This window comes from Lagopus muta, chromosome 7 (assembly GCF_023343835.1).
Source record: "Lagopus muta isolate bLagMut1 chromosome 7, bLagMut1 primary, whole genome shotgun sequence".
NCBI classification, from domain to species: domain Eukaryota; kingdom Metazoa; phylum Chordata; class Aves; order Galliformes; family Phasianidae; genus Lagopus; species Lagopus muta.
Genome location: NC_064439.1, coordinates 12,655,107 through 12,676,922, shown reverse-complemented (window position 1 = coordinate 12,676,922; position 21,816 = coordinate 12,655,107). Strand labels below are relative to the sequence as shown.

Genomic DNA, 21,816 nt, shown 5'->3' with positions numbered 1-21,816 from the left:
AAAAAAAAAAAAAAAAACAACCCTCAAACAAAACTGTAAACGAAATGAAAGAAGTGGAGGCAACTTCAAGCTTCAGTTTACTATAATACACAAATTTGATCAGCTTAATATGTGACTCAGAGGATATACTGAGTGAAAAGACATGGCAATGTCCTGGAAAAGTGAGTTACAAATGCCAAAATGGTCATCTGACATCTGCTTCAGTTTTCAATTTTGTTTTTTTTTCATACATTTTTTAGTCAGAAATGCTTCATTTGAATTTTTTGCCCCACTTTATACACGTGCAAGCTGTTATAGGTTTTGATCATACACTCTTTACAGAACAACTGATTTGCTAACAAGTGGAAAACAGAATTTGTTAACTTGTCTTCAGATAGCTGTGCAGGTAGAGGTGTTTATTTATTTATTTACTGGGAGTGGCTTTTAAAGATCACACTGACTGCCTTAAAAGTGCTTTTTCTGAGTAATGCATGTTTGCTTGTGGAGAAACATTGCTTATACTTATTGTATTTCACAGACTGGAAATACACTCTTTTGGCATCTGAGTGGATGTGGGACATAGAGTACTCCTTGAGTATTTATTTACTTTGCATGTATTGTTTTGGTAAGTATTTTGTTCAGTACACAGGATTTAATCAGTGGCACATTAAAACTAACCCATAGGCTAGTGGACCCTATGGGTGTACATGTGATATCCTAGTAACTGTTTTTAGTTATTACTTGATCCTTGTTTTTTTTTTTTGCTTTTTTTTTTTTTTAATTATTTTGAAAAAATCATCTGGTTAAAAGTTTGGAATCTTGAGTTGTTCCTCTGGTGGAATGATTGATGGTGGAGTCATCCCTCTGTGAATCAAACCTGTTTATTAGAAAGTTCATTGCCCCATTTCTCTGAGTAGAAGTGAAATCAAGCAGCCCAAGCCAGTTTCTCATCTCCTAGAATGCAGATATGTTCCAGACAGCACATTTACTATCTCTCCACAGATGCAGAGAGATGCATCCACTTAGCATGACTGTCTTGTTCCCAGATGAGACAAGGACCAGGTTTTCAAGCAATGTGAAAGAGGCAAATGTCCATGTGCCTCTTCTGGCCTGTCTTCAGCCAGAGCACTGAGATTTTTAGGGAAGATATGGAAGAAGAAAGAAGTACTGTTGCTACAGGATGCACTCCAGCTGGAATAATGTAAGTTTTTAGGCATGCAAGCTCTTCCTTAGCAACTTTTTCATCCTATAAACCTTACAGTCCATTGTGGCTTCAACCACATCCATTTTACACGTAGTCTCATGGCCAAAGCAATACTTAGTGAAAAGAATTAAAATTATTCCTGGCTCTGGCTTTGTTTTGGCTGAAAATATGTCTGTGTTTTGAATTTTTTAGACTGAAGTTACTGAACTCCCTTGTAGATATATTTAAAAATGTGATGGATAGTTACCTTTAATGTACAATAGGGGTCACTTATAGGAATTTAATCTTGAATTCAGGTTATGAGAGTTCATCACTTTTTGTTCAGAGCTGAAACTCCTGGATCTCATTAGATGAATCTCTGACTCTCACTGAAATAGCCATTGCTCCATAATTTGCTGAATTTAGTTATATTCTGTTGTTTTTGTAATACATCACTCTTACCAATGTGCATTTCTGTTTGGTCTTGAAGCAAATTTCTTTCCTGCATAGAAGGTATTGCTAAAACATGCCAGAAAGACAAAGTGTTTCTCTCATTTAAACCCAGTCCTTGAGTTTTTAGAGCTGTTAGAGGAGTTGCATGGGGCCCTTCTCTGCGCAGATACCTCCTGTACTCTTTCTATTACTTTTTCTTTAATTCCACTAAAACATCTTTTTCACTATCCTAGAGTTGTCAGTCATGTGAGCAGCCTACCTGACTTCAAAGCAACATTTTGAAAAGGAAAAAGTTATTTGAATGGTGAAGTGATGTAAATTAGCCTTGTGAAGAGTGATGTTGTTTTTTGTCCCTTTCTGTTAATTCTGAAGTGCATATACTTTAGCACTGAGGAACCATTTTATCTGATACATGCTAAGATTGTCATCTGTACTATATCACATACAATGTGTGTTTACTTAGGTATTTTTTCCTTCATTTTTCTTCAGAAAATATGTGCCTATATCTGTACAGCTCTGCGAGCTGACATTTCTTTCTAAACAGCTATGTGAAGAATTTGTTTAAATTTTCCACCTTTTTTTTTTTTTACCTTATCCCTTTAAGAATGATTCTCCATAATCCCTATTCTGTTCTTCAATGACAGTTTATTCTTAGGCCTGTTTAAATTTTTTTTTTCTTTAATTTAAATTTAATAAAAAATAAATAAAACAAAAAATTATATTTTGCTAAAATTTAATTTTTAATTTGTAAAATCTTTATTTTGGTCTTATCTGTTTTTCAGTCTTCCACTTCATCAATTTTTTGGTACCTTTAATCATTTAGGAGTTCTTTCTGATTGTTTTTTTTTCTATAATTTCCTTTTGCATCACTGTTAACCATTTACTATTCTTGAACATCTGGAATTAGGAATAAGGTATCCCTCAGTGCACTTTTTACGTCACTTTAGTCTCTATTTTTACTACATTGCTATGCTACCGCTTAGCTCCCACTGTAAACACTTAGATGTATCAAGGTGAGAATAAAATCTACTTTTTTTTTTTCTATCTATGTATGTCTGTCCTTGTAGAAAAGTAAACAAATTGAATTTCTAAGTCTCAGGGTCAGTTTCTTCTCATTAAATCTCTAGTAGAATGCCACACTTGGGTATTTTAATGAATATACAAAGACTTTTCCACACTATGTTTATTTATTCTAATAACCACTGTCCAGCGATGGTAATCTCAAATCCTGAGCCCCTTTTCATTTCATTTTCTTCCTCTCCTCCTATGGTGAGGAGTAATGGGAGAGTGATGCAGTAGTTTAGCTGCCCGTCAGGGTAAAATCATCACAACTGGCAGCAGATACTTCAAATGTGGTCACAGATCCTCCTTTAAGAAGATATAAGCACTGATAAAGGGTACAGCTCTTGCTGATGCAAAAATGAAGAACAAAACTGCAAATGAAATAAAGCAGAAGAGATATCATAAAATTAAAATATTTGAAAGTGAAGACTTGGACTAAAGCAGCACATATAGTAAAAAATTTTTCAGTTCTGAAAATATGAGAGAAAGAATACCGCAAATCTAATTTACAGGAACAGATTAAATAAAACAATTGTAGTTATTTTTGATTTTCTGATGGAAAATGATAAAAGAAATTTATTTAGCAGATTAATTATTATTATTTTTTAATCTGCTAAGCTTTGTTTTTATAATGTTTTCCTCAAACAAAATCTTTCAGTGTGTTGTGAGTGATATTTGTGTGCTATCACTTTTACTTTCTTGTCTCTTCATATTTTTTTATTCTATATAGTCTTAAAATAGAAGTGGAAAGCAAGCATAAAGTAATATTTCAAAATATTCTTTTTTTACAAATACTTATTATCTATGAAAGACTTTTTAAAACAACAAAAGCACTAAATTCCATTAATGGCATTTTACTTTAGTTGAACTTTCTGACTTGCTATCAGTTATTACGTAAACAGCTCAACAGGTTAAAAAGGAAAAGAAAGAAAAACAGGCAACATCTTATGAAGCTGTTTGTTTCTGCTGTTAGAATAATGAACTAATTTTCAGTTCACTGAAATAATATAGAAAGCACAATACAGATAATCAAATGCCAGGTGCCCAGTGAGCTATGTTGCACTACTGATCATTTCATCATTTCTGGAAGTCATAGTCTTACATGGCTGAGAAAGAAAAACTTTGTTTTTCATGTATGAAAATATTTTACCAGCAAAGCAAGACCCACCACCCTTTGCTGGACATACTCCCTGCTGTTCACAGGAATCATTCACATCTTTCAGTAGCTTACAGTGGTGTTTCAAAAGCCGTTCTCAGAAAGCATTGTGTCAATTCCCAGAGGTGATTCCGCAGCTTCTCAAGCCTTGTGGTCATTCAGCAACTTCCCCAGTCTCTACATGCTTCTAAGAGCAAAGATTTGTGGAGAAGCAGATATTCTGAACACTCAAGCTGGAATGAAGAAGCTCTACTAACTGGGTAAAGGACATTCACTCATTGCAACACATCTGTAAGTGGTCTGTAGATCAATACCAATTATAATTCTTATGCTTGTTGGTTAGGAAAAACTATGTTTGACAGAAGCTCCTAGGAAATAAATGTTTCCCTGAGGAACAATATGTTACCTTAAGGAAAACCTACCTTAAGATTATTGAAGGACTGATTAAACATAGCAGATTTCTTTTTTATCATGATGCTTTTGACAAGAAATTCCATGGTTTTCCAGCTCTTCTTCAAGAGATAAGGGGATGAGAATTATAAATAAGAGTTTGTTTTCTTAAGATCTTCAATTTAACAAAAGTATCTGATGTGGCAAGTTTAATAATCTTTCTGCCAGTTAAGAGACAGACTTTCCCAAAGGCAGTGTCTTAATTTTACCTTAATCTTTTAATTACATAATATGCATGTGTCTCTGTGTAAATGTTGACTCTGATGCTAACTTCTTCAATACTCAGTTCCTTGAGAGAATGATGTAATGCCTTGGGGGTCTTGATATTTAATTACTGAGAACTTTCCCACCTATGCATTTTCTAGGCTGCGGTTAGATGCAAAGCTGCATCTTGGCTGAAAATCCTGGAGGTCTCCAGATAAACACAACACCTTAAAAAACCTGGTTTTGAAGAACTATTTGTACTATAGAATAATGCTTTGGTTCTCCTGTGTTTTCATGCGGTATGGAAGAGATCACAAATCATCTGTCCAGATGCAAAAGTCTGTATTTATAAACCTCTGATAATGTAGGTTCACATGAGCTCAGGTTCTGAATGTCTTAAGCTCTCTTTATATCTGGCAAAGTCAGTTCTGTGATTCATCATTCCACCCTGATTTAGTAACCTACAACAGATCAATTAAGCTTTAGGCAGTGAGAAATGTTTTGAAAGGACAGTAGAATCTGAAAGACAGATAAAGTATATCCCATCCTGTATTCTAGTGCAGTAAAGATGCTTTGTTACATTACGAAAATCCAGTATTAATTGCAAAAGTAAAGGAGGAATGGTTGTAATATACATTATCTTAATTGGATTATGTTTACTTTACGCTGAAACTTATGGAAAACTAGGAAATATTTTTATTACTATTTTTTTCTATCAAGTTTTGTTTTTTTTTTTTCTTTTCTTTTTTTCTTTTTTTCTTTTTCTGTTTCCTTTGGCACTTAACTAAATTTAAAATGAAGAGCCTTTTAAAGCAATGGATCTGACAGCCAAAAAGAAAGAAGAAATAAAAGGTTTTGGAGAGAGTATAGAGAGAACTAATACATACGATTAAGGGGGACAGAGAAACTGATTTATGAAGAAAGATTAAAGAAGTAAAATATGTGCATGTACATTGGAGATTAACTAAATGGCTCATAGGAAGCATAACTATTTTCAAGTATTTGATGCATGCAAACGCCAAAGATGGAGAGGAAATGATTATTTGGATACATTTAAATGAGGAAAGATTCTGACATTGAAGTCTGATACAGTTTTGCTTCAATGTTGCCAGGAAAGATGTATATGCTGAAAGAGGACCACACCCAAGAGGGAAAAAGTTATACATTAGAAGAAGCACAAAGCCAAAAGGACTTTAGAAATTATTAAAAAACACTATACATTTTAATACCAAATAAGAGTCATGTAAACTTTTGAACCAGCCTATAAAGCTCAATAGAACAGTATGACAGCACTAAATTGGTAACGGATTCAAATTTGTGTTGTAGTTTTCTTTTCCCACAAGAAAATAAAATGCATCATTTTGAAAGATCCTGGCAGATGGAGTGATCAGCTGGTTGACATAAGATGACAAACTAGTTCATTTCAATGTATAGATTGGATGCTCAGCAAATATCCTAGTAAATGCTGGCCCCACTCAGTCTTTTTTGCACTTCGACAGATTATACAGCAGTTAATAATTAAGCAAAAGGAAGTTCTGTATAAAAAAAATCTGCCATCATACTGGAAATATATATGTATATATGTTCCACCTGTGTATGTAGAGTCCACTGGTGTGGCTATGAGTGGTATCTTTGCTGACCAATAATGCTGCTGGTAAACTATCAGGTAATTAAAAGTCTGAGGAAAAGGATCCACACAGAGGCCAACTAAATTGGCAGCTGAACTGGGATAAAAGACCAGTTGTAGGCACAAGTATGGATTTACTAGAAAAAAAAAAAAAAAAAAAAAAAAAGAAAAGGGCTGGTGCACATGTTTGTGTTTGTGAGAAACAATGGTGGCTGTACTGCTTGCTGAGCCCAGATCCTCTATCCATAGGATTAGCTTGGTTCTATGTATATCTAGGCAGAAATTTGTTTGAAAGTGTCAAATAAAGAATCCATATTCTTTAGTTATTTATATAGTTTGTCAGAACAGGATTCAAATATTGTCAGTCATCTTGAATTATAACTAGCTTACAGCTTGTGCTCTGAATCCATCCACTCTTTTGATCTTTTTACCTTAAGAATGCAATGTGGGAAATAACTTTAAAGTGAATTATACACATCTGAAAGACTCTCAGGAAAAATAAATAAGAATTCAGAAACATTCCACGTGAAAAAGTACCTTTTTAGAACTGGGACAGAATTTGAGCTCTTGTGCTCATTCGTGGCAGAATTTAAGTGTAATATTTTACCTCTTCCTTAGCAGCAAAGAAGCAACATCAGATGTGAGGAGATATATCAGTAGATTTTTATATCTCACAAATAATCAGCAGGTTAGAGTCAATAAAACTACTTACCTAAAATAGAATACTGGAATGTTTAAGGTGCCTACGTTGAAACTGTAACTTGAAAACCTTGCATTCAGTGTCTGCCTGACCAGAGAATCATTTAAACATAACCATCTTCTGTGTTAGCTGTGAATGTTTCTGAGAGCACATGATATTCTGTTTCTGACCATTCTCAGAAGGGCTCAGAGTGAAGAAATGTACCACCATCTGAATTAAGCAGTCTGGGAATCCAGAAGATAAATGGTAGTGTTAGCTTGTAGCTGAGACCTGGAAAGTGCACTCAGACACATGTAGAATATGCCAATAAATCTGGGAACCTTTCAGAAGGAGATGACTTTTTACATCTGCTTTGATCTCAGGCATTTAAACTATAATTTCTGAGGAGGAACACCTTACCCACTGGGTTCCAGGCTAGTCTACATCGCTGTACAGATGTGCACTACAGCTGCAAAACTAGTCAAGATTCAAGGAGATAGAGAAGGAAAGAAACAATTTTTTTATGGAGCAAGAAGGATTCTGACCTTTGTTTTTGCCCCACACAATTTTTGTGTTTATTTTTCATTAAATAGTTTCATTATTTCATTCTATTCATTAATAGAACTAAGAATAATCTAATGTTGCATCATTAACATCTCATCTTCATCAGCAGTTATGTTTAAAAAAAAAATAAATGGAGCCTTTGAAGCAAAAGTTGAATTACTGTGATGGTCTGTGGACACTGAGTGGATGGAAATAACCACAGTCTTCCACTGTGAAGGAGTGCCTAAACTACGTAGGTTGGCATTATCTGGCTTTCAAAATTATGAATTAGGTTCTAGATAACTCCACAATATTTGTATTTTGTTAGTCCTCCCACATATCATCATCTGTTTTCTGTAGAAAACAGCTCTCCAATCTTGGCTTTGGATTCTACTTTGTGGGCTAGATGTCTGAAACCGTTGTGAGGGTCTGTGAGTACCTCTGCACCTTTCTGGAGCATCTTGTGGGCAACAAGAGTTTTAAGTGGAGAACTTAAAAAAAGCTCAGCACTTTTGCTTTAACTGCTTTTGTCATTTGTCTTTCTGGCATCTCTAGAGTTCATTGATATTTCCCTTGTAATTCCTGAAAGTTTAACTTGGACCTCAGTCTCCTCAAGGAAATACTGCTAAAGATCAGAAATAGGCTTAAATCATAAAGTTTCCAGGAGAGCAAATCTAGGAATTTCTCTCAGTTTCATCTTTAACACTGCAGTAGAAGCCAGTGACAACAGGGCTTGTATTCCAGATATCAGACTGAGAATGTGGTCTTGACTTGAACAATGTAATTTGTACACATATAAGCAAGGAAAATATTGATAGTGAAATAATTATGAATATATAAATGTGAGACAGTAGGAAGCCATGTTTATAGGCATTTTTCAGTTTATAACCACACTTTTAAGAATTTCCTGTCTTTTGTTTTAGCCAGACACATGGGATTATTTTAGTGTACTTTTATTTGTGTGTTCTGTTTCCTTTACATTTTTGTTTGAGCAGAAGAGGATGGGGATAAAAATGCAGTCTTCAAGAAAGTTTTACAAAGTTTATGATTCTAGGCTGTAGTTATTCCCCTATGTGCACTTAAGACAATAATAAAAATGCAAGCACCATATTTTGAAAAGTTATTATGACTTATTATGTAAACAGATGATAATAAAACATTCTGAGTTATTATTCAAACACAATACATCATAATTGTTTCTTTGGAGACACTATACATTTCTGTCATGGGCTTTATTTACAGGATTCTTTGTAAAACCTTCACAAAGGTAATTACTGTCTACCCCATCATCACATTTCAAAAATAGTGATCTCAGCCTCTGAACATGTAAACTCTGAAACAAAAGAAGAGTCCTATTGTCTTCTTATGTAAACAAAGCTTGTTTACAACGTTGGGCATTTCAACATTAAGCCTTACTTATAATACACATGATTATACAGGTTTTCAAGATAATACATGTGAACTCACAGATGGTGGTTTCAGGCCACTTAATAGGCTAGTTTATTTGGTGAAAAACTTAGGAACTGCCTTTGTATTTTTAAAATATTTATGGGAAATGGAGAATGAATATCTGAAGTTGATTAGTTCCATTTGCAAATTCTGGCTGATAGACAGTGTTTAACAAATATAGGTAGTATCTTGTTCCACACTGAGTGGAAAAAAAATTCTTTTGTTAATATAAAGTTCGTAATTAAATTATTCTTGAAATACTTTCAGACATTTCAGCAAAATAAAACAAAAAACAAAAGTTCTATCTAATGTGGATTGGCATTGTGTTGTACTTAGTATCATCTATCTATCTATCTATCTATCTATCTATCTATCTATCATCTATCTATCTATCTATCTATCTATCTATCTGTATCATCTATCTATCTATCTATCTATCTATCTATCTATCTATCTATCTATCTATCTATCTATCTATCTATCTATCTATCTATCTATCTATCAGTTTGTTCTTGTATTCTGGGTGGGGAATAAGATCCAGATCATCTTTCCTTGAGAATATATTCCCTCCTCCTTGCTGTGACTGAACCTATCAGTGATAAGGAATGATCTTTGGGAGCATCTGAAGGAACTCCACTGGGTAATGTCTGATATTCAGAGCCCATGACCTCAGAAAGGAAGTCTTTGCCACACATTGAACTGGATACAATAGGTCCTCAAAGACAGTCACTTTCTTAAATCCTAAAGTCAGAGAAGACAATTGAGCTTTTCTAGATTTCACCTCTTTGCCTCTTAAGGGTCCAGAAAGAATGGGCCTCCCTGTTCAGGCACATATGATAAAAGTATATCAAATGACTTGACTAGGGACAATGGTGAGGTAGTGAGCCACAGGCTATGTAGAAATGCCAGTGTAATATTATCTGCTGGACCTTAATGGGCTTACTGTGGCCTACCACAAAGAAGAGAAAAGCAAATTTATTTTGCAACAAATGCCTAAAGAGAAATTGTTGGTTTCACAAGTACTTGAGACTTACCTAATAATTGCTTTTCAATTTTTTTTTTTTCCATCTCTGTATGTAACTGTATAAATATATTAAGAAAAGAACACACCAATGCACTTGAAGTATCTCAATGTGATTATCACGTCATAGTAGTTTTTACTAGATTTACAAATAAAAACTGAAAAATGATGATGCATGATGCCTGGAATTTTGTGCTCAGAACAATGCTAGGTCAGTGAAAAAAAACAATTTCATATTCATTCTCTTTAGAATACTGCATGTGATTTCTAGTCACAATTTAATAGACAAAAATTTCTGGTAAAGAAGTAAAAAAACACTACTTGAAAGTTCTTCCTGAATGCAGGTAGAGGGACATGTCCTGTTGATTCTAAGAAGATATTTTCCATACTGCCATGTAACCAAATAAGCCTTTGCTGCTAGAACTGGCTCATTGAGACCAAGAAGAGAAAGGGATCTGCACAGAATTCATAGTAATGCTCCTAAGTTGAAGTAAGATGCCTCAAATGATCACCGTCTTCATGTCATTCTTTACAATACTCCATGTTTTCTTAGTTGCAATGATACAAATATAGAAAGTATCTATAGATTGCATAAATGTTGATCATAAGTGTTGTTTCAGCATGAAATGTATTGTCTCTTCCTGCGAAGCTAAAGGCTCTTTGGTCATGCAGCTTAAAGTGATGTGATCTCTTGAGGATTGTCAAGTTTGTCATTATTTCTGAACTCCCAGAATGAATTAAAATAAATAAAGGGTTTTCTTCTAAATTAATGAGGATGGTTCTTATTTATTTAGTTTGACGATCTGTAAAATGTCATCAAGTGCACTGTAAAGAGAGGGAATTAATGGCAAATCATTACTTAGATATTGCAAAGTAATTATCAGGAAAGGATTCTTGTGTTTAGAAGGACAGTTTTTTTTATTAACACACACACCTATATGTTTTGAGGTTAATAACCAACACCCAGCTATGTCTTCAGTTAGCAGGAGTTTCTATTACATTTTAACACAGGATGGGTGAGAAAATAAGTTTCATTTTATATGTGTGTGTACACACACAGACATTCCAAAGGGCACAAACCATTTCAGGAATGACAGTTTCCTCTCTGTCCAATTAGGGGAATTGAATGTGATTATGCTGTAGTTCTCAGGGCTTTAATTGCACTTAAAAACTTCCAAATCACAACACATGTAGTATTTCCATCCAAAACAAAGGGGGAATTATTAAAATGTGGTGGGATTCCATGTAACATTGGCAGACAGCTTAGATGGCAATAATTTAACACTTGCACCATGAAATTAAAATTTACATTCACCCTGTGCAATTCTTCAGACCAACAGCAGACAGCTGTTTTTTTTTTTTTTAATGAAAGCAGGGAGATTTAATTACTTGAATTTAACTAGAAAAACCTTTCCACTGCTTGATGACAAAGGCAGTAATATTGGCACAGATTTGCAATTGCCTTTTATGCCTGCTTTTCACATTCTCCATATCTCTGCTTTGTGGCATCCATGTTTCTGAAGGCCATGAACAACCATATAGATTCTTCCACAGATTCCAAGCAATGCGTTTAAATTCCAGGTACCCAAATATCTTTGTTTGAAAGGCAAATGTTATGGCTGCTATAAGCATTTCAAGTAAGTTCCCATAACCTTTGGCATTTTGTCTTTCTGAACACAATATGTGCAAATTATACTACTATTTCTTCTCAAAAATTCTTTCCTTTTGTAACAATTCATTCTGTATGGTATTATTGTCAATATAATGAATGCTAAAGAATGGAGCTGTAACTCACCAAACACAAACTACAAAAATACCTTTGTTTTTATTGCCATGAGGTCTGGTAGAACAAAATTACCAAGTTTTTTTTTTTTTTTAATGCAGAAACATATATTTTCCTGACAGTTTAGAGAAACTAGCTAGAATGCTATCCTGAGGCTACATGTAAGTCTAAGTTGACATTCATATAAGTAATTAAGATAAACATTTTCTATACTCAGACCAGGATGTAAAGAGAAGGATGAATGGCAGATGAGCATTATTCTATGCAGGTTGGTTCAACAGCAAAGGTAAGAACAACAAATGTGTACTGGAGATCGGGATGACTACTACTGTGTGAGTACTGCAATTAGGGAAAAAATCAGAAAAGATTATTATTATTCTTAAAAAGATTTCTTAGTGAATTTGGACATTTGTTTCTTTTAAGAAAGAGGAGACTATAGAGACATCTGATTTCATTGCCTCAGCAGTACAGGGACACAGTACTACAGCCCAAGATATATAATCTCTTTACCACCTGCAAGACACCTCTGAAAAACTAATGAAAATTATCTGCATTTTTTTTGTGTTTTATAATCAACAAATGATCTGAATTTAAGGACTAAGCAAGCAACTCTCAGGAGTAGGAGAAAATGCAAGAGAAGGAGATACCCTCCTACAACCCACCTTTTAATATTTACACTTGAAATGGAAAATACAGATGTTGCAAAAGTACACATCTGGGACATTGTTTCCATATTTTTGACAGAGAACAATTTTCACTGCTTTTCAGCTAAATGACTTAAAATCAATGTTTTTGTTTGTAAAATCGCACAAATACTTTTGCTGAACTTGCAATCTGTACTGTTGTACTTATTTCTTTTCTTCCCAGAAGCTTTGTAGGATTCTTGTCTGGGTTATAGGGTTTAGGCTGTTTTCTTCTTTCACCACTGTTCCAGTTCTCCATTTGCAAAGTGTTTAGATTATAGCAGACGCGAACTTCCTCTGTCTCAGCGCCAGCCATGAATCAGGCTGAGAGCTGGGACCACTGGCTGTCAGAGGACCCTGAAAAGCTGCAGCTTTAAAATAACAAGTATTTGACAGCTCAGTTTACAAAGCTGCAGATTGTAGCTATATTGTGCTATGGGGCTACATATGACATAATAACTGGGGACTTAAAGTTATTTAGTCTCTTTCCTCTCACCATAATTTCCAGTAAATAAATCTCTCTGGGACAGGAGGTCTGTTGAGTTGTACAATGCTCGCATTTTCCTCACCACAGCTTGTCCTCTCTCTTTTCTATTTTATACGTTAAAAAACCTCAGTGTCTGGTAATCGCACTTCTAAAACACTTCCTGTTGTAAGAGGCAGACTAATATAAATACATACAGGGTGTATTTTTAAATTTTTATTAGTCGAGGTATTAATTGCAAGTCTTCCCATCAAAATCTCTTCAGAAAATCCTTTATGGACAGAGCTTAATGCTGTGGAGTTGGAGTGGAACACAAGCAAACTTTTAAAAAGTTTCAAATGGTGCTTTAGAAAAAGAGCTGTGCTCACAAGATTACTGTGAGTTGTATTTTACAAAGTCAGTACACAGAAGTTCCATCAGTATAGATTCATCTGAACAAAAAAAACAAAACATAACTGAATAAAATGTGATCACTGGAATGTTTGTTTTTCTTAAAAAATAAGATATTGTAGAATGAAGGAAACAACATCTACATGAACACATTTGCTCTAAGACAACTAGCTGTTTTTGCTGCAGTACCTTTCCAATAACAAAATGGCAAGAGGTGCCAATATTTTCTTGATTTATTTAATTTTCCCTTAACTAATATTTAGGCTTTCAAACAAGCCCAAGGGATATGGTTGCTCAGTTTGCACTAGACATTCAATTCTCTTTGCTTTTGAAATCCCATGTCTAATTTCTACTTTTTTTTTTTTTTTTTTTTTTTTCTTGAAAGATCTTAATTCTTCAGTCTCTTTACACTATCTTAAGCGTAACTCAAAAAAAGGTTTATTAAAATTTTGGGATATTTTACAGGTAAGATTGCAGGAGACTTAATCTTTAGCCTTGCAGGTTTGTTTGTTTGTTTGTTTGTTGTTATTCTTTGAAATACAGTATACTAGATACGATGCACTACAACAGTCCATAAACGTTATATAAATGTTGTATTTTATAGTATGTGCATGGGTTCCCTGTAACTTCAGATTTCTTCAATTGGGCTCATTATCTTAGCCTCCATCTGAAGTCTCTGCAGACTTGATTAGGGTATGGTTTCTCTGACCCATTTTAAGTGTGTACTTTAGGATGATATTAATCACAATTAGAACTACAGAGTAATTTCCACTGTCCGTCAAGAGAAACCAGTGTTGACATCTATATCAAATCAGATTATTTCTACTTTTAAAGCTGAACTACTGTTAAAGTCTAGGACAATCTTGAGTTGAGCACTTCTGGTTCTCATTGCCACCAATGTCAAAATGAACACTGTCTCAATGTATTTGTGCTTTTCAGAAGAATCACAGTGAAACATGATTTAGGCATCATTCCTAACATTTCTGGAACTGATATCAAGTAGGAAAATGTGACTGCAAATACTGAAGGTGAACAAAATGGATGGGTTTGTTGACTGTCTACAAAGGATAGTACAGATAGATCTTTCAGATTTAGTAAATGTGGAAGGTAATAGTTATGTGAAGGTAGACGGTTTAGATGACTTGGGTTTCTGACTCCAATAAATGACCAAAACCTAAAAACGTGACTAAACGTAAGTATTTGAACTTGGGCATAATCTGCCTAAACTTGAGATTTACCTGTATCGTAAGGAGATAAATAACATAACATTATTTTTGAAGTCCAATGATAGCTGTTATACTCTGAAATGTTAGTGCTGGATTGTAATTGACTAATCTGTATTGAATAACGTAAAAAACACACAGAATGCAAAAGGAAACAAATTAATTTCTAATAGTTCCTTTTTTATTATGTGTGTATTATTTAAAATCAGGTTATTTTCAGAATACTGAAGCATTTATGTCTTTCAATGTTTGCCCAAAACCTGTACGTGGTTTTTTTTTTTTTTTTTTTTTTTTTTTAATAATGAAATACTGTTTTGTTTTGCTAGCTTTACGTTTGGGAATTTGGCTTTAAAAATAATTCTTCCTATTCATTTGGAGAGAAATAATCTATAAATATACCTATTATACCTATGCACTCACAGGGTTTTAGCACTTGACAGTTTTATTAAAAAAAACAAGTACACACAGTCTTAACATTGTTTCTAAAATGTTGCTAATCCTTGGCTGTGAAATATCAGAAAAGTGAAATGAGACATTGGGGTTTTAGTTTGCCAAATGTGAGAGGTTATTAAAACAATTTTTTCCTGTACAACATATTTATGAAAAAATGCACACAAAGAATAAGAACTCAGAAAAAAATGGCACATTTAACAATAATTGCAAAAGAAATTCATTTCTTATGAACTTGCAAGGTTGTTGTATTTCCTGTTTTTTTCCCAATTGCTATTGCAAGAAAAAGATTTTTACTTCTCACAAAATTATTTTGCAGATCTTTCTTACTAAAAGATTTAACTTGGCAATTAACAGCAATACAGTAATTGGAATTTATTTAGTTAGCTTTTTTCTTGCCTAAATTAGTTCATCTAAAAATAGGGCTTCTAGACCAAACTAGTCAGCTGGCTTTTCTCTCAATCAGTGTGAGAGACAGACGCCATGAAAGAAGCACATCTTGGTCCTTGATACTTCCACAGAGATTTAATCACAAGTATTCTGAGTCACACAGTTTAGGTCAGAAAACCAAACCATTCACTGACAAGCAATGAAAGTAACAATAATTCCTGGAAAACGAAAACCCCTCTAAATAGTAATTCTATTGAATTTTCTACTAAGGGATTAAGTACTGATCCTAACAGTCATTGGATGCTTTCCCTCCTCCTCAGTAGCTCACTTGTAAGTGATTTAATTTTCCACAGTGGCTATCTTTATGAACTGAATCTCAATGGCCCTTCTGATTTTTTTTTCCAGGAATTAGTTTGATCTATGTCTACTGTCATTACGTCTATTGCTTTTAATTTACAAAAAGAAGCAAACAATCCTGAAGACCATGTATTAAGAAGAGCCATCCTTCATCTGTTTCTTTGGTTAGTGAGAATAAATTATTGCTAAAGCATTTTTTGTTAAATGAAGTATAATAGTATAACATACTTTCCTATTATGTGGTTCACAGGAGCAGCTGTGCTTGAAAAGGGAAAAAAGAGATTTTGGGAAAAGAAAAATCAGGAGAAAATAATGCAGATATAACCATTTTGTTAACTTTTTGCTCAGTAAACCAGCTTTGAAAGCACAGAGAGAGATGGGTTAGTTTTCTGCTGAATTCATTAACCTTGAGAACGTCCATAGAAGTCATAGGATAGGTTACCCAGGACATTGAACTAGGACTCAAATGTTTCCCAGGGTAAAGCTTTTTCCAGCATTTATAGCATGATGTCAATGCAAAGCTTTTCCCAAACTTCCTGGAACAGTTACAGACAAATCACTTGAGACACAAAAAATATCTGGGGCCTCAGCCAGCAGCATTCCTTTATGAGTACTGGTATCTCCATTTGCTCTTTATTTTCTTAATTGGCATTATGCAATTTTGAGGATTTACAGCCAGCTAGACTATGAAAAATGGAATAGAAAAGCCAGAGCTGAAAGTGACAGCAATCTTTTTACCACATAGTGGACATAGTTTTTACTACAAACTCAACTAGCTTACAACAAAATCTCCCCTTTAATTTTCTGTGATGTTGCAAAAGTCATCAGCTTCCCAGATTATATCTTATCTGTGGCTCGTATAATGAATGTTTTAACCCAGTGGAGCAACAGAATAAACCATAATTATATGTGTTTTAGGCTGAGGGTATATTTCCTTAAAAATGTATCCTATTTTTGCATTAAAATCTCAGCTTCTTAAAACAAACAATCCATAGACTATATGAACATTACTCTACATTTTACATATGTTGTCAGACATTCCAATAGCATTTTAAAGCACCTCAAAGTACTGCTGTTGTGAAACTTGTAGATAATCTATGTAATCATGGACATCTGACTCCAAAAAGGAAGGTTATAAAAGGCACAGAGGGCAGTTAATCTTGTAATTGCCGTGAGAAATAATGGGAATTGGGCATCTAACTCTCATCTGTACCTCGAAAAATGTCCCCTACAAAGAACAGAGAGTCTGTGGCCTTGGAAAATTCACCAAGAGAGTGGAATAACCTAGTTCAGAGAACTTTGACCTTGAAAATATCAGCATCTTTTCAGCAAGAATCACAAAAACAAGGAGGAAAAAGGTGTTCTGACTTAGCCTCCTGTGAGCAATTCCTTGACTACTTTCCTGCACTTTCTGTCCCTGATATTATCAGTCATAAGCAGTGGTCTCTGATAGTGCAGTCTGGAAAATTTCCTTCAGCATGAAAATATTAGTCATTCTGGGTGTAGTCAGCCCCACACTTCTGCTGATAATTTATTTCAGTTTAGTTTCAGCATATAATGTTTCCAACAGCTATGTCTATGGTGTCTGGGTCTGATCCCTTAGCTGTCTTCCCCCAGCTTGTTTGTTGGCTGCACTGGAGAGTGACTGTACAGTTGGCTCTAGAGTGGCTGCTGTCAGACTGTCTCTTGAAAGGAGCAGAGCTTCATTCCTATCCCTAGGAAAACTTCAGCTAATGGCGTATTAGCAACAGTGTGTTCTTTCATTTTGCTTGGAAAAATGTTCAGGTTTAGGTTATCTGTGGATCTCTGTAGAGGAAGTTTTGAAAGCCTGAAGATTTTTCTAACTAAACTGAAAAACTGAAATCCATAGTATAAATTTCAGGACTCTGCTACTGTTTAGGAATATGTCCTTTCTTTCTTCTCAAAATTGCAATCTTTGCATAAACAGTAGCATCATCCTGAAGAAAGATACCAGACATAAGGATTTATAACATTGTTTTTTTGTGTGCTACAAAACTGTCATGTTCTCTGAGACAAGGAATAATAATCCACCGTATGAGGTAGTCTGTGTACACAAAACAAAACAAAACAAAAAAAGCAGGTCATGATAAACTCAGCAGAGCTTACTAAAATCATAAATAAAGGAAAATGTTTTGTAGGGACAACTTCTGCCCTCATTTAGAAACAGTGAATTCATTGTGATTGGTTACCAAATTTGGCCTCAGAAACAGGCCATGTATTTTGTCTGTATATGTCTGGCTTATGTATTTTAACTGTGTTTACTTGACCATAAAGGCAGAGAAGTCTCCCTCTTGAACTCAGTGGAAGTGTTGGCTCTGACGTCTTATAGAAAAGAAAGAGACCAAAAATGGTGATTGTTTTCTTTCTTGAATTGTTAGTATTTCTAACTCGAACTGTGATTCTTAACTACCATAATTGGCCTACATACACTTTTTTTTTTTTTTTTTTTTGGAAGTAGAAATCTTGCAAGGTCCACAAATTAATTAGACTACTATGAATGTTGAGGGAAATGTAAATCTAGAGAACTCAATACACTGCAACTTAGTCTCTCTCTTTTTTCATCTACAAACCTTTCACAACAGAAAATTGGGATTTGAAATAAAAAAATATGCAAGTGACAGGAAAAATAACCCAACAAAACATCCATGGCAAAAAGCATAAATATAGGTAAAAACTAAAGAGAACATATGACGAGATGCTATGAGTGAGAATGAGAGGGACAGTTGGATGCAAGCCCTTCACTGCACCAAGATAGCTGCTAACAGCTGGAGGGATGCCCTTCCCTCTTTCTCTCCTCTTCTCAACTGAATAGTCAGTTTTAAAATTTTCAAATGTGGGTGAGAGAGAAAGAAAATTTTTCGTGATTTCTAGGTTGACTTATAGATGACTGTACTGGGTGTCTTTTTTGTTTTTAGCAGAAAAGCATAGTGGCTGATAAATAGTATCTTGGAGTTAGGAGTTTTGTTTTGAGTGCCTCCTCCAGTGCAAAGCTTCGCAAAATGTCAGTGTGAAGCAGCACATTAGTAATTTTGTGAAAGGGTAAAGTTCTGTGGAAAATGAGATAGAGAAACTGAACATTGCTGAATTCAAACAGATATATGATGTAGTGGTGTTTCTGATGACTGATGTAATCCGACAGTTCCTACATCTTAGTAATGCCAAGTATCCAGTCATAGAATACAGAGGAGAGAAAAAAAAATGTTATTGTGCTGCAGCTTGCCTCTTGTGATGACATGAGCACCACACATTCTGACACCTGCTAGATGTGTCTAGATCCATGGGTCAGTAATTCATTTTAGAAAATTTTAAAGAGATCAATTATTTTTCTCCTTTTTTTACTTTCAATGAATCATCCATATGCTTAACACAGTGTTCTGGATGAGCATTTACTTTTTCCTTTTTTTTCAATGACCACACTATTAATGAAGCATTATTATTAAAATTACAGTTACTAGGAGAATATTAGTAACTATATGGACACATATTCTGTGAATATTCTATGAAATTCAAATAGAAGTTAAGTTTGGGCTTCTTACCATTGTTGTATGTTCACTTGCTCTGAAGTCAGAAAGTAAGATTTAGTCTATTCCTTTGTACAACATCTCACATAAGCTTTTCCCCACTAATATTTCACCAAGATGATGATGTTTCCAGTGTGGTTGTAGCATCTGTTTTAGAAAGACATGATGCCTTGATGACAAGAAAAGTAGAAGAGCAAAAGAATTACAAGCACTAACCTGCCTTGGAGAAGCCTCTCTCCAGATTCACATTCTTGTGTTGATAAGGCCAGAGACATGTCTCGTCTGGAAGGTTCAGGCTACAAAGCGATTTGAGTGACAGGAGGGTTGTTTGGGAACAAATGTCCCAATGACATCTGTGATCTCAGAAAGCATTTAAACTAAGAACCACACAGGACTAAAGATAATGTAGAAACCCACAAGCTAAGAAGGCCTGCACTTAAATCACTTTATGAGTAATGCTATCTGGTGAGTAAGGCTTCAGAGTAAGAACTGGCAATAGATATTGGCCGAGCAGAGGATTTTGCAGGGTATACTTTCCCTTTAAGACATTCAGTACATCTTGCACTGTTATCTTTATCATCTCCAAGTTTCCACTTTCCTTTTCTTGGTAGCACAGAACTTTTCATATCTGTCCCCAAGACAACTCCTTTCCTTGTTATTACTTCAACTTACAAATATGAAATGAATGTTGCCCAAATACTTGTATGTGCTGAGTTACATTGAACTTCCAGTGAATCTGGGTATATGTGGGAGGAGATAATTCCATTGTTTGCAGGAGAAAGTATTTTGGTAGCACTGAGGAGTCAGAGTTGGTTCTTCAGCATAATTTAAACTAGTGTCAGCTGCAGGTCAAGACACTTATACTATTTTCTTAAATGTTACTAATTCTACACTGCTATTTTGTCCTTTGTGCCGTGACCACAAACTTAGTGTAGGTTTTAGACATCTCTAATGCTGGCCTATGGCCTATTATACTGTAATGTTTTATTGTCTCCTGATTTAGGTCTGCTTTCAAATTGTTATCTACTGTCAACTGTTCTCCTTCACACAAATATCAAAATATAGTGGCAAGTTTCTTTGTAGGATCATACATACCCTCAAAACAAAATAAAAAAGTATGTGGAACTATTTCTTTGACTGAGGGTCTCTGAATTAATCTCTTATTTACTATCATCTTCTCCATAGTTTGCCTTGATTGTCCTGCGTGCACACTCTCATTTTTGGAAGGAAAATAGATTTTTGTCAGAATAATTTATCAACACTTATTCTAAGATATTTCATATTTAACTAAAATGGAATTCTGAACTTATCTAAGCCATATCACATAAGAATATGTGCCATAAAATACTTTAGCACCTAAATCACATCTTCTGTTCAATAGTTTTGTTGCAAGAAATATTATCCAGGAAAAGTTGTTCCAACTGTTGCTGCAAAAAGCAGCAAAAGTGGTTCAACAGAACATAAAGAACTCGGTGAGTTGTGCTGAACTACAGCGAACAGACTTCTAATCAGAGAGTTTGTGCTGCCAGTCCCATAAAACACTAAGCATATGATAAATATAATAGAATAAGCAAAGGACTAGGAATCGCTGCAGTTTTCAATCCTGCTGCGTATGTGCCTATATTTTAGAACATATTAAGTTTTATTTTTTAATGTTTAGGTAAATATTTATAGAAAGCTCTGAGTTTGTACTTTGTCTCCTTCTGCCTGACTTGAATTACCATGTTCTTTTGCACACAGAATTCAACGTTTTGTGAGGGTATCTGGAACTTCAGGCTTATGCTACAGACAAACCATAACCTTCATTTTAGCTGAAAATGCTGTCTAAATTCATGGCTCCTTATATTTCTGCAGAATGTCTCCCATTTTTAAATTATGCATATATGAAGTAGTAAGTGTTTTTCACCCACCTTTCCCACTGAGAGGATAAACTCAGACACTGTCTGCATTGACAATACTGAAAGCATATTTCCTTCCTGGGGAAATTTGTCTGTGGTCATATTATTACTTAAACGTATATCTTAATACTTACCCTATCTCATCTTTGTATCAGTCTACAAGCACGCAAATTATAACTTATCCTATTGCCTTGACAGTCCATTTAAGATGATGATAGTCCTGTCTTGAATCTATCTCAAGACCCACTGGCAGTTAGAAATATATTTGTATTCAGATAAGTCAGTAATTAGCAGTGTGGAGATTACTCAAAGTGACCGAATTCCTCAGCACATTAGATATAAGAACAGGTAACTGGGGAAACCAGCTCATAATTATGTACAAGCAGCATATCTACTTCAGATTACCTGCAAGATGATGATTTATATAATGGAAAGGTATTTACCTGAAAACAATGATCTCATCAAGTAATAGTCCTCAATTGATTGAAGGAAAATGCTATTGAAATTCTGTCCTGTAGAAGTGGTAAGAGAGACAAATTCAGAAAAATTCAGAGCCAGAAGTGAAGTACAGCACCAAAAAGAACCCTCTACATATTCCTTCAGATTCTTTCAGATGTGATTATCCACAGTATTGCTTCATAGTTTTATCTTATTTATCTTATTTACATTACCATTTGCAATGCAGTTTTTCTTTTCTAGCATTACTTTTTGTACAAACTTCTCCTTCATGACCCCTTTTCTCTTCTACGTTACCTGATTTTATATGGTTCTTACGCAGCTGTAACAAAAGAGAGCTTATATTTAAATAGT

The 21,816-nt window shown here is 34.6% G+C and overlaps 1 long non-coding RNA gene across 1 annotated transcript; it reads left to right on the top strand.

Annotated features, from left to right (window-relative positions):
* On the top strand, window positions 1-2,252 carry LOC125696464 (uncharacterized). Its single transcript, XR_007378348.1, has 3 exons — window positions 1-161; window positions 518-604; window positions 982-2,252. It is a non-coding gene; the product is annotated as an uncharacterized LOC125696464 (long non-coding RNA).
* Window positions 2,253-21,816: the final 19,564 nt, after the last annotated feature.